The following is a 12,242-nucleotide window of genomic DNA, read 5'->3' on the forward strand; positions in this document are numbered from 1 at the left end:
CTGCGTTACAGGTCTGTGCGTGTACAGTTTGGCGGGCGAAATGTCTCGAAATGAAAGACTTTTCCAGGTCTTTTATCAGAAAACAAACAGTCAATATTGCCCATTTCTGAAATAATCTGATGGATGGATAAATCCTGATCATTATTATTACCAATGTTAATGCAGTAATATTTTTCAGAGATTTTCCTTAGGAGAAAAAATCTGGGGGAATCACTTAAAGGGACAGTTCACCCCAAAATCAAAAATACTGTGGCTAAAGAGGTAGAGCAAGTCGTTTACTTATTGGAAGATTAGCAGTTCGATCCCCGGCTCCTTTAGTCCCGTGTCGAAGTATCCTTGAGCAAAATACTGAACCCCAAATTACTCCTGACGGCTGTTCCATCAGTGTGTGAGTGTGTTAAAGCTGTTTAGCTGGTGGCACCTTGCACGGTAGCCTCGGCCACCAGGGTTTGAATGTGTGTGAATGGATGAATGCAAGTCGAAGTGTAAAAATGGCTTTGAGTGGTCCATTTACCCTATCTTTCCTCTTACCTGTAGTGCTACTTATCGTCTAGATTGTTTGGTGTGAGTTGCCGAGTATTGGCGATATTGGCCGCAGAGATGTCTGCCGTCTCTCCAGTATAATGGAACTAGATGACACTCGGCTTGTGGGGCTCAAAAAATACAAAAAATACTTTTGAAAAACTCAACAGCAATGTCTCTTTCCTGAGATCATGACATGGTTACTTAACCTAATCCACCGACCTTGTTGTGAGCAGTTTCATGTAGCAACTATTTTCTTTCTACCGAACTACATCCACCAACTGTATCACTGCGCAGAAGGAAGCATGCATCTACTCACGGACTGGAGACTCGTGCTCATCCTCGAGCTGTAACATTAGCTAGCACAGTGGTGCTAGGTGAGCTAGCAGGAGATGCACGCTTCCCTCTGCACCGTGATACGGCTGTAGTTCAGAAGAAGAAAATAGTTCCTACATGAAACTGCTCACAGCAAGGTCTGTGGATTATCTTGAGTAACGGGGTCATGATTTCTGGAAAGAAACACTGAAACAGTGCCATCTAGTTCCATTATATTGGAGAGAAAGCAGACATCTCTGCAGCCAATGACACAGCAACCCACACCAAAACAATCCAGACTGATAAACAGCACTACAGGTCCGTTTTCTATGAGTGAGCTAATACAAACACTAAGCAGCTGAAATCAACTTAACCTTCTATAATTAGAACTCCTTCTTTTGCATGGCCAATTTATTGATATCCCACAGTTGTGGTCTTGAACGGTCTTGAAAAACAATCCAGAGTCCTTTTCGCAAGGACAAGACCAAGTAAAAATAAAGTCGAGTCCGAGACGAGACCTTCAGAAAGCAGACTTGAGACCTTGAGACCAAGACCGATCTCGAGCACCACAACATCAGCACACAGATCCAAACAGGACCTCCTGTCGCAGTCCTTCAAAAAGCATCTAAAAGCAAACTGCTCTCTTTGTAATTAACTGAGTTTAATGTGCAATAACAACAAGCCATTATACGAAATGAGGCCGACAAAGTGTCTTCCACGTTGCCAAATATGAGACAGATTGAGCGGGTTTCATAAGGGTCAATCACAACAACAGAGCACCCGGCTATTTACAGCAATTAGCACACTTGACAGAGAGCTGTAGAGAATGGAGTGCAGGCAGCGCTGGCAAAGGCCTCAGGGATGATCTGAAGAACAGAACAAGTCGAGCAAGAACAAACTGTTTCGAAGGTTGTACGACTTTTACACTAAATGTTCTGATTCGGCTGCGGTTATCAATTAATCCCGAGCATTCACAAATGGCCCTCTAATTTGCTCTATTATAAAGGTCAAACATGAGAACATCACATCGCTCTGACCCCACAGAGTGGCCTATTTGTGCCCGGTGGTGGCTGCACACGTGACAACACTGTTGCCATTAATGTATCTCTACTTTCATTATAATCTGACCGAGTGAAAGTAAGCGTAGATTGGTGAAGTTCTTGCCCGCATTACTACTCCAACCTCGTCCAACCCCCAGTTTCATGCATCTCTGAACATGCTTTTTCACTGCATGCTGGCACTGAATCTTTTAGGGCGACTGGCCTACTTTCACCCCTATCTTTACCTGTTTGGTTCAATCGCAGGACTTTACACGGGAACTCCACTGATTTTACACATCAAAGCCAGGTTACTTGTCAATAGGAGTATTACTCCGAACTCTGAAGGAGCTGTCTGAGAAAATAACCCTGATAACAGCTCAGCTGCCTACCAGGAAGAGTGGGTCTAACAAAATGACCCTATTGAGCTGCATTATGAGTCCAGTGCTGCTGAAGCTTGATGCACACCAGCAACTAAAAGTCAGGATAACTTTGCCTTCGCTGCTTTTTTTTGCTGCTCCTTTTTTAATCCGTCTTTTGTGGGCTCCCCATCTTAAAACTCTACAGCGCTCTTAATACCAGATTAATGCCAACTATCAGTCATTTAGACTGCAACTTTAATTTCACAATGGATGGTTTATTAGTGAGATGAGACATAGCTGTAAGACTCAAACTACAGGAATTAGTTATGCAATATGATAGTGTTTGTGCGTCACTACATATTCCCTCAGTTATCTATATGGACACACTTAACCTACATCGACTGCACCTTTCTACCATGGTTCACGCAAGAATGCATAAAGAACCTGTAACAAAACTATTAGGGCATCACAGTAATAGAAGTAGGCGGAAAGGGCACCCTTTAGTGTGCCTTTGTGACGCACAAATGTAGCACATTGTAACACGGGGTTAATGTTGTGAACGATAGTTAGGTTTAGGCAACAAAAGGTGTTGGTTAGGTTTTAAAGAGATCATATTTTGGGTTAACAACCGTACATTAATTGCGTAACGTTACACTGAAACAACACTGACTTTTGGTTACAAGCAAGACATGAACTGCCATCTCCGAAATGAAAGTCCAGTTTTGTTTGATTCATCCAGCTCACCTCCCTCCCCACTCTAAGCAGACTTTTTCAGTCTTTATGCTGCAACAGCTGCTCTTAGCGTCAGCCATTGTTGTGGATGGGTTTACACTGGCATTAGGTCAGGTCAGGTGGATCTCATAAAGCAGTGGTTCCCAACTGGTTCAGCCATCGGGGCCATCCAGAGTTCTCTTTAGTCCTTAGTTTAAGGTCCACACAGTTTAATACATTCAGCGTCATACTTGCGTTTGACCGTGCCGTGCAGTTAGTTTGCTGTCTCTGTCAAGTAGCTGTCTGTTAGTTACTCACTCTATACCAGGAAACGGCACTTCAAAATAAAAGCTCAGCTGGAAATTCACTGTACTTCAAAATTAAGTGTGTTTTCTACAAACTTGACAAATTCATGAGTCAGTTGTGGTCCATTCAGAATGGACCTACAACCCACTTTTAGACCCTGACCCACCAGTTGGGAACCACTGTCATAAAGGGGGCCTTCAGCATCAAGGACCGTGATAAAGCATCAGTATTTGACACCCTGGGTGTCGCATGATTTCTTGGGGAAAAACAAAGTACTTTTTTTTACATTGGTGCCAATTAGATACTGATTGAAATTGATACTTTTTTAAGTTATTATTTTTGGGAACAGCTGTTGAGCGTGACGGGAGAAGAGAGCGGGGCTGCCATTCAGCAAAGGGCAGCAGGTTGGAATTGACCTTGTAGCAGCTGCGGTAAGGATGTTGCCTTTGCACATGAGACGCCTGCTCTACCAAGTGAGCTACTGGGCGCCCAAAATTGGTACCTTTTTAAGATTATATATTTCTTCACTAGTAACGACTATACTTAGTCTGAACCAGTACTTTTTTCTATACAACAATTTTTCCATTAAAAAAGGAGTCAAATGTTAACTGTTGTCAAAACACTAGCAGCCGTACAAATCTGACCAGACATTCAGTGCCAAGGTTCGATATTCGTCCCTCACACTGAAAGTGCTTTTTAAAATTATGAAAGAGACATCTTCACAGTGTTAGCTGTCAGGCCAACAAAGATCTTGATTTTACCTCGATATAAAACAGAGAAAAGCAGAAATATTCTCGATCAAAAAACTGCAAGCGGAGAATCTTTGGCATTTGGGAGATGACATTAAAAATGTATATTTCATCAAAGTTCTAACAAACAATCTTCTGTTCATAGCCTACTTGTTTTTGCTCGTAGTCCATCCATCACTATAGTGTCAGCTTTCAGGATCCATACATCAGATGCACTCTAGTAGCTGCAGTAAGGCCAGGAGAATAAATCTACACATGTCCAATACGTGTGACACCGGGAGGACAGTGTGTGCTGCCGTCACATCAATATTTCAACACAAAGCCTGTTGTTCAGAGGAATGTAACCGAGGCCGTCCTCCACCCCGGGCGATCTCCGAACTAGACCATCGTGGCAAGAGCGATGCAGCCTGGGTGGCTGCGGCTGCACATGCTGCTCCTGCATGCTGGCTACCACCCATGGGCCTCTAGCACTCTCTGACAACAACCCTGGCAAATGAGGCATCGGCTGAGAGAGACACATACACACGCGCGCAAACAAAAAATGCTACAGAGCCAACACACACACTGCCACCCTGCATCAACACAAGTGTCAACCTCTTGTGTTGTGTTAGTGTTTGTGATTAAAGCTGCACTCGTCAGTGGGGATAAAAGAGGAGCTGCAACAGAAGGGGATTTCATCTCCAGCAGGAGAAACCTTGGGATTTCCACTCATCTGTCCATATTCAAACATTGATGCAGGTCCATAGTTAACAGAGAATGACGAACATCTTGTTCCCCAAACACTTTCCACAGCTCCTCCTGGGAAATCCCAAAGTATTCCCACTTTGTCTTATAGCCCCACCTGCGTTCTCTGGGACTAAAAGATCATCAGTATTTAAATTCATCATACCCAATCATTTTCAATGTGGATTAAACCAACCATTAGTTCTTATTTGATTTATAAATTGGCACAATTTCATGATTTAAGATGGTGGCGTGAGATTACTGGTTTTGTCCAACCAACAGACAAGACTTAAATGGATAGTTTGGATTTTTTTGAAGTGGTGTTATATGAATTATTCCTCCATAGTGAATGTAACACCTACGGTAGATGGTAGTTAGTGCGCCCCATAATGGAAATTAAGCAATGTACTGCTGTTGATGGGGGGCAGCAGCAAAATGCATTTTAGCCAACTTACAAAACTCCCACTTAAAAAAAAATCAATCAAGTGGACGCCGATTTACCCTCAACAGCAGTACACATGGCAGATATCTGTCTCTCCAACCGTAAAGATCAGTCTGTGATTAATATGATGATCATTTTAGTGCAGGGCTACTCAGAGCTTTACATCTGTCTCACGGACAATGTTTTTGGTCCAATATACACTTACAAAACAGCGCCAGAAAGAAAATCAGCTCTGCACTTTGGATTTCTGGTAAGTAGGCTGTGATAAGGTGCTGGTTATGGTCGCTTGGCAACCTCAGATGCAACCTGCCTCCACGTCCTTGACAGGTGGGCATGAGAGTAGTGCCCAGCGCCCGACCTTGCGTTTTCCAGGTGGTTAAAGACACGGCATGTGTACAGCCCCTGCCCCATGACTGTGGCACTACATTTTCACAGTAATAGAAATTCTGTGTTCCTACGCATAAGTGCAACTCTGCCGTGCACTGTATTACGCTGCAGATCAACTGTTTGTGCAGACTTTTAGCGGTTTGTGAAGGAGACAACAAACACAAAAAATTAAAAAAAAATGAGTGATTATGACAGTGACAAGGAAATGCTGTTTAATGTGGAAACAAAAAGGATACAGTTATGAAATGCAGAGGCAAACTGAACAGGCCGAAAGAGAGGCATAGAAATTTGGAAGCTCTACGTTTGAGAAAACGTCTCTGGGCTTGTCATTACGAGGGACCCCATTTACACTGCACACAGTAATTTAGCCATCAGTGCTCTTCTCAGACAACCCTACAGTCAATCTGACTTGGAAGGAGAATGTTTTGTTTCTAGCTGATACTTAAAATGTTCAAACATCGCTCTCTTGTTGCCATTTGAAGATGCAAATGTTTCCGAGTGCAGCTGTAGAGAGGTATCTTCAATGAAAACCACATTTGAAGGTGCCCATTGAAACATTATTCAAAACAGCAGTTGCCCCTCTCACCCTCTTGCGGCCCCTCCATTAGCCGATCAACAGAATGAGCTCTTCAGATGGTCGTCTGACAAAACGTTTTGAGATGCCGTGCCTGTTTCTAGGGCAGACGGAATTCTGTGCGGTAATTACGGGGGAAAACGAAGCAGCTGATTCTATTGTGTGGTCTGATACACTGAAAAGGTCACTGATCTGTGGACTGAATGGATGCCTTGGGAATAACAATAACCCCTTTGTCTCCACAGAGGAACCATCCCATCTCACCTACTGTTCCCTTCCCATCTAATCAGTATGGAGAGGCTGGCAGCAGGAGAGATGACATTGACGAACCACAGTCCTTTCCCATAGAGTCAGGGGAAGGCATGCTGGGGGAAGTGTATTGAGTTATGCTGCCACCCCCTGCTTCTCGTTGGGCTGGGCTGCTGGGAAAATGGGCACGGAGAGGTTGAGGTCAGAACAGTCTAACACAGCGTCAGAGGAAACAGGTCCCCTCTGTTCCTATTATCATCCTCCGTCCTCTACATCTCTGCAAAACATGTCTGGAGTTTTATATGTCCTCCAGACCCAGGAGGGGAAAGAATTGACTGACATGTTTTAATGAAAGAAAGATAAAAGTAGCCGTAGCCAAATGGCGGCCAGCCATAGGTCACAGTAAAGGGCAATGGGCTTTAGAGAAGCACCGGCTTTGACTAAAGTCTTATAGGTCACCGGTCAATACATAGGAATAATAAATGACTAGAATTCAGCCTGGCAAATTACTGTTTCTATCCTCAGAGTGGAGAGAGCCGCAATCAATGGGAATTAAATTTGGTGCCTGGTGGTAAATTTTTAAGTAACAGGCAACACTTGGCTGTGGTTTATCTTGCTGCGAGGAGACACATTTGAAAAGAGAAGCACACATTTCTGTACTTCAGTAGCCATTATATAGCGGACCGCAGATGTAAGAACAGTATGTGTTCTTCCACTTTTAATTTTCAGTACAAGTCTGCAGCAGCAGGAGTAAGGAGGGCTGGGTATCATTCTAATTTTTTTATGCTAGTGTCTCCACAATGCCTGAATTTTGGTGCTGATACAAAAATGCTGCATTTTTCGATACCTTACTTTGAGGGATGGTTTTCAAGGAACCCTTTCTTCATCAAACAAAAGACAAACTTTGAGCCGCTGTACAAGAACTTCACTGAAACAAATCAGTCTTAAAGTTGCAAAATTGTGGCCTGATTGTCAGACCGAACTGCCAAAATTTTAATGTTTTCTATGTTCATGGGTTGTTATTTGCCCAAACCACCTGCTGTCAGTTGCCCAGCAGTTTGATCAAAAGAAAATCTCCAATTTAAGATTGACTATCTCTGTTAAATTGACTTGCAACAACCTGTAGAGCAGCCTCAATCTCATTCAGGCATGTACTCATTTTTGTGTCTATTTTTCTGAAAAGGGTCCAGCTGCGGACACATCATACTTCATTGCCCTCCCCACTCCTCATGTGCATGTACTATAATAACAGTGCTGTTGTTGTTTGCTAATATCAGCTAAGATGCTAGTGCTACGTTGTTGTTTTTTTCCCAGGAAGGCTAAGGTATGACCAGCCCTACTCTGCTTTATTGTACTTACCCTGACATGCTTACCCTAACCCTAATCAATCTCACCTTCTGGCCTAAACGTATCCAATCCAATCCGAGCTAACGTTAACTGAGATGCTAGCAGACATGCTATGTATTAAACTTAAATCTAGAGTGACTAGCTAACATTAGCTGTTTGCTAGCCACTAGCTGAGTGTGTCAAACTGAAGTCCATTGTTGGTTTATGATTATTTTATTCAGTTAAACAATTAATATCCCTATTATTACTAATGAATTGGTCATCAGTCACTTGAATGTGCTGTCATCCATCACTGCGACTTCTGACAGTTGATGTGACGTATCATCTGTGCAGAGGATTGTGGGTCAGAACAACCAGAAAAGCATGCTGGCTTGCATACTGCAAAATCAGACCGGACGTAGTGGAACATCCTGGTATTTTTGAAAAAAACTGCATTTGACATATTATGTATTGGGACATACTAAATCTTTTTCTGGCATACTATGTAGTATGGTAATACAGGTATTGGAACGCACAGATCTGGTTGGGTTGGTTGCAGGCCCCCAGGAAGTGTGCCAGGCTTTGAAGCCAATTTTTGTAGTGGCCAAACAGGGAACTTCTGAGTCATGTGATGCCATTGAGCCCGAAATACTTTTTTCCCATTGACTTATATTGTCAAAGAGACGCGGGTAAATCAGTGGATTAATTTTTTGGAGCGTCACAGCCCACACAAAACAACTCAGTTTACGATCTGGATTTAATCCATTCGATCTGACAGAATCCGGCGGAAGTCTCAAGTGCGCTTGCTCTGTGGGCCCAATGATGCAGAAGCAGTGCTGATCATTTGGTAACCTTACGTGGCAGCTGAATGTTTTTGGCTTCATGTGCCACTGAGCAACTTTCATTCAGGAATGAAACAAGACTCAGGAATGAACAAGACTCCACTGCCAACACTGTATCCAGGTCTCTTTATACAACCATTGCTTGGTTGTCACTGATTTGCTCTGTTGCTCTGTCTGACTATTCGTGGTTCATAAACTTCCGCAGTAAATTTCATGCTAATAGAGCAAAGCAAAATTTTGCTCAATAATTAATCTATAGTATCATTACTGTATATATACAAAGTTGTGATGTTTGTAGCTTTGTGGTATGCACATTGGTGTTATATAAACACAAAATAAAAGCCTTTCACAGGTCTAGAAATATCTGTATCACACAAATGGCCAAGTCTATTTCTGTGTCTTGGCTTTTTAATGAAGTAAAGTTTTAGACAGGGGATGAAGATAAGCGGCTCAGTAATGCACAGGCCTCTGGAGATTAAAGAGATTTTATAGGTAAAGCAGTTACCTGTTTACTGATTGCAGAGGCAGCCTTTGTTCCCTGTAAAAGATAAAGGTACGGCTGCCTGTGGCTGTTTAGGAGGTTTGCGATAAAGGCTGGCACCTCTGGGACGGCACAGTCAGAGTTGGTGGGTGAGCACACCCGGCGTGATGTCATCATCTGTCTGCCATCATTTGTGTTAACGCACAGTGACATGAAGCCTGATTTACAAGAAAGAGCAGGATGTGGAAGGAGAACAGATGATAGGAAGTCAGATGATTCACCCGGCGGTGACAGAACGGCGACAGCAGTGGGAGTAAAGTTCCTTCACTTCATATGAAAAATATTAACTTAGAGAGTTTGAATCTGACTACAACTGACTGTAGTCCAATGAATAACACACTGCTGCTCCCCCTGCACCAGCATTATATCTATACTGCAGTTTGCCAACCTCAGAGCGATTTGGGTCACTGTTTGTCTAAAATTCTTATAGTTATTTATTGTAGGTCACTTTTTTTGTCGATCATGGATCAAATTACTGTGCGCAATGTAAACGGCGATGCTCAGAGTGACATTATCACTCAACCCAACAGTTCCCTCTTTAGCCTCTTTTAGCTTATTGTTTGGATTTACTCTCACTGCTCTCATTAGCCTCTCTTCCAGCTGCAGCAGGAAGGTGCTTTCAGCGACATGTACAGCACCAAACAACAGGAAGTGTTATAATTTAGCTGCTCAAGAGCCAGCTATTTTTCTCAGGGCTTAATGGAAACCAAAACAGGACTAAAGAAAAGACTACTATTCTTCAGATGGCCAGAAACACATCTTCAAATGAATGCGAATGTTGCTCCGTGTCTGATGGACGTGTGAATAAGCACCTGTTTGCTAGTACATTTGCCATAAAAGCTATAGAAAGGGATATTACAGTATGTCACTGCTGTGTTGACAGTAAGCACCAAGTGTCAAGTTCAGCCTGTTACATGCATTTTCTTCTTTCATAATACTGTTTTCACAGAAAATGTATAGTTTGCATACACTCTCTTTCAAAATAAAAGCACTTCGTCAGTACAACACCGCAAGTTGACATGTTTTTCCTCCACAATAAAAGCACGTGGTTGGGTCTAGGAAAAAAGAACAGGGTTTGGCTTTACAATCTTACGGGAGGTGAACACCGGTCTCCTGGGTGAAAGTGACCACTCCCACCCACCCTACTCAGACCTTACGTCCCCTTAACTTACATTGTTGTCCCACCATGTTTCCCCTGGACGCTGCCGGGCACCATTACACAATAACGGCGACGGGCTGCATATCATACTGACGTGAAAGGACAGCTTTTTTAGTTGGTGTCTGACGCGGGATGTCACTGCCCAAGTGTTGATATTCAGCGACTTCGGAATGAGACCAGGTTGAACCATAGCGTTGCCCCAGATTCACAGAGTATAGGCAGAGCTGCAGCTGTCGCTATTTTAGTGTGTTTTCAGTTCATGAAAGTCAATGGTTACGATTTGGTCAGCTAAAAAAAAAGTCTCGTTCAGTGTTTGGTTGTACTAAAAGACCCTCCAAAGAGTCAGTTGCACATTTTGTTTTAATGGTTTAAGCCTTTTTTTAAGTACCAAAAATTGGCTAGCATTATTAAAGTTAACCAAAGCTGTAAATGCACTGTGCTAACCAAGCTAACAGCTAGCGTTAGGGTTAACTCCACCCTTTCTTCCAAATATGGTCACTTCTGGCTCCAAAAAAACAAGATGGCGACGGCCAAAATGCCAAACTTGAGGCTTCTAAATTGAAGTCCATGAACCAGTTGGTGATTTCATGGTGGCTTCATCCATTAATTTATACAGGGTGGGGATGACAACTTGTTGTGGTGCCACCAAGTGACCAACAAAGAACAAACAAAAAACAAAACTGAATGCAGTTTTAAATACTTTTTATTACATTAAAAGTTGGTACTGTTTATTTAAGTGATTTTAACTGATAGCCAGTTGTAAAAGCTTTAACTTTCACCTGTCTAACAATTTTTAAAAGTAGGAAAAATCACAGGAAGTGATGCGTTCTATGATCCCAGTTTTTTAGAGTGAACAAAAGAAGATCTCTACGGGTTTCCATGAGCAGTGAAAACCAGCATGGCCGACCAGAAATGATAGGCTACTAAACCAGGACACAAATTTCAGCAACACACAAAAAAGTAAAAGTCCTAGCATTGCTCACACTGTTTGATTGACAGGTGATCACTGCATAGCAGAGCAAAAGCACCCTGGCAGCCAACCGCTGAGCCGAGCCCAAGAAATGAGACTGCTTTCCAAAAATGACCTCATGGAAATGTAATTAACACAGGGTGAAATCATAAAATTAAAGGAAGTGCCATGGAGCTAAAGTGAATATTAAAAACAGGGAGGAGCTGCCGGTATGCCAGCAGGCCCAGACTTCATTAAAATGTGGTAGATGAACTCCTAAGCATAGGACATGAGGGGCTAAAATCACAAACACACACTTATATAGTTAGATTTTTTTAAATTTCAGTGTCAGTTTCTTTAAGAGTGGATGTAAGGGTTGGCCAGTAATGACAGTATGTCATATATGAGCTGTTAAGGTTATGAAATATTAGTTTTCAGCATTTCACAGTGAATTATGTCCATTTTAAAGAAGGCAGAGAAGTCCCATTTAACATAGTGGCACAAAATACTGTCCACTGGGCTTTAGATTTGGCCTTTAAGGTATGAGAACCAACTTTAAACTCCTTAAATCATGAGTTAGAGTGAATTAATAACCAAAAGTATGATTTTCTGGTGTTTTTAATAGATTCTTCTTTGGTTATTTCATCATAATATTAAAAATGTTAGTTTTCGACTATGTTTTTTTTAACCTCTCATATTATATTCATCATCTGAAGGTCACAGTTTAAGCACCTTGTCTTAACTCAAATCTGCCACAGAGCTCTCTGTTGTTATTTTTTTTATGTCAACAGCTGATACACACAATGCTCAGAGCCCATATGGATGTGACAGGTAGGCTGCTGGAGCTGACTGCAGCCTGCTGTTTTTAACATCCACTGTTAGCTGTGGTTACATTTTAACAGATAGGCTATAATTAATGTTGGCAGATAAGTTGGTCACGTGATGATTTGCTCTTTCAGTTCCTTTTATTTAGATTTTTTTTTCAGAGCACATAATGGCTCAAGCCTCATTGATTCCTCCCTGCACGCTTATAATCTACTGTAACAAG

General features: G+C 42.3%; 1 protein-coding gene across 1 annotated transcript in view; it reads right to left on the reverse strand.

Annotated features, from left to right (window-relative positions):
* pkib (protein kinase (cAMP-dependent, catalytic) inhibitor beta) overlaps positions 1-12,242 on the reverse strand; it is a 30,348-nt gene that overhangs the window by 17,744 nt on the left and 362 nt on the right. The gene's annotated exons all lie outside the window — the stretch shown is intronic.

This window comes from Epinephelus lanceolatus, chromosome 16 (genome assembly GCF_041903045.1).
Source record: "Epinephelus lanceolatus isolate andai-2023 chromosome 16, ASM4190304v1, whole genome shotgun sequence".
Taxonomy (NCBI): Eukaryota; Metazoa; Chordata; class Actinopteri; order Perciformes; family Serranidae; genus Epinephelus; species Epinephelus lanceolatus.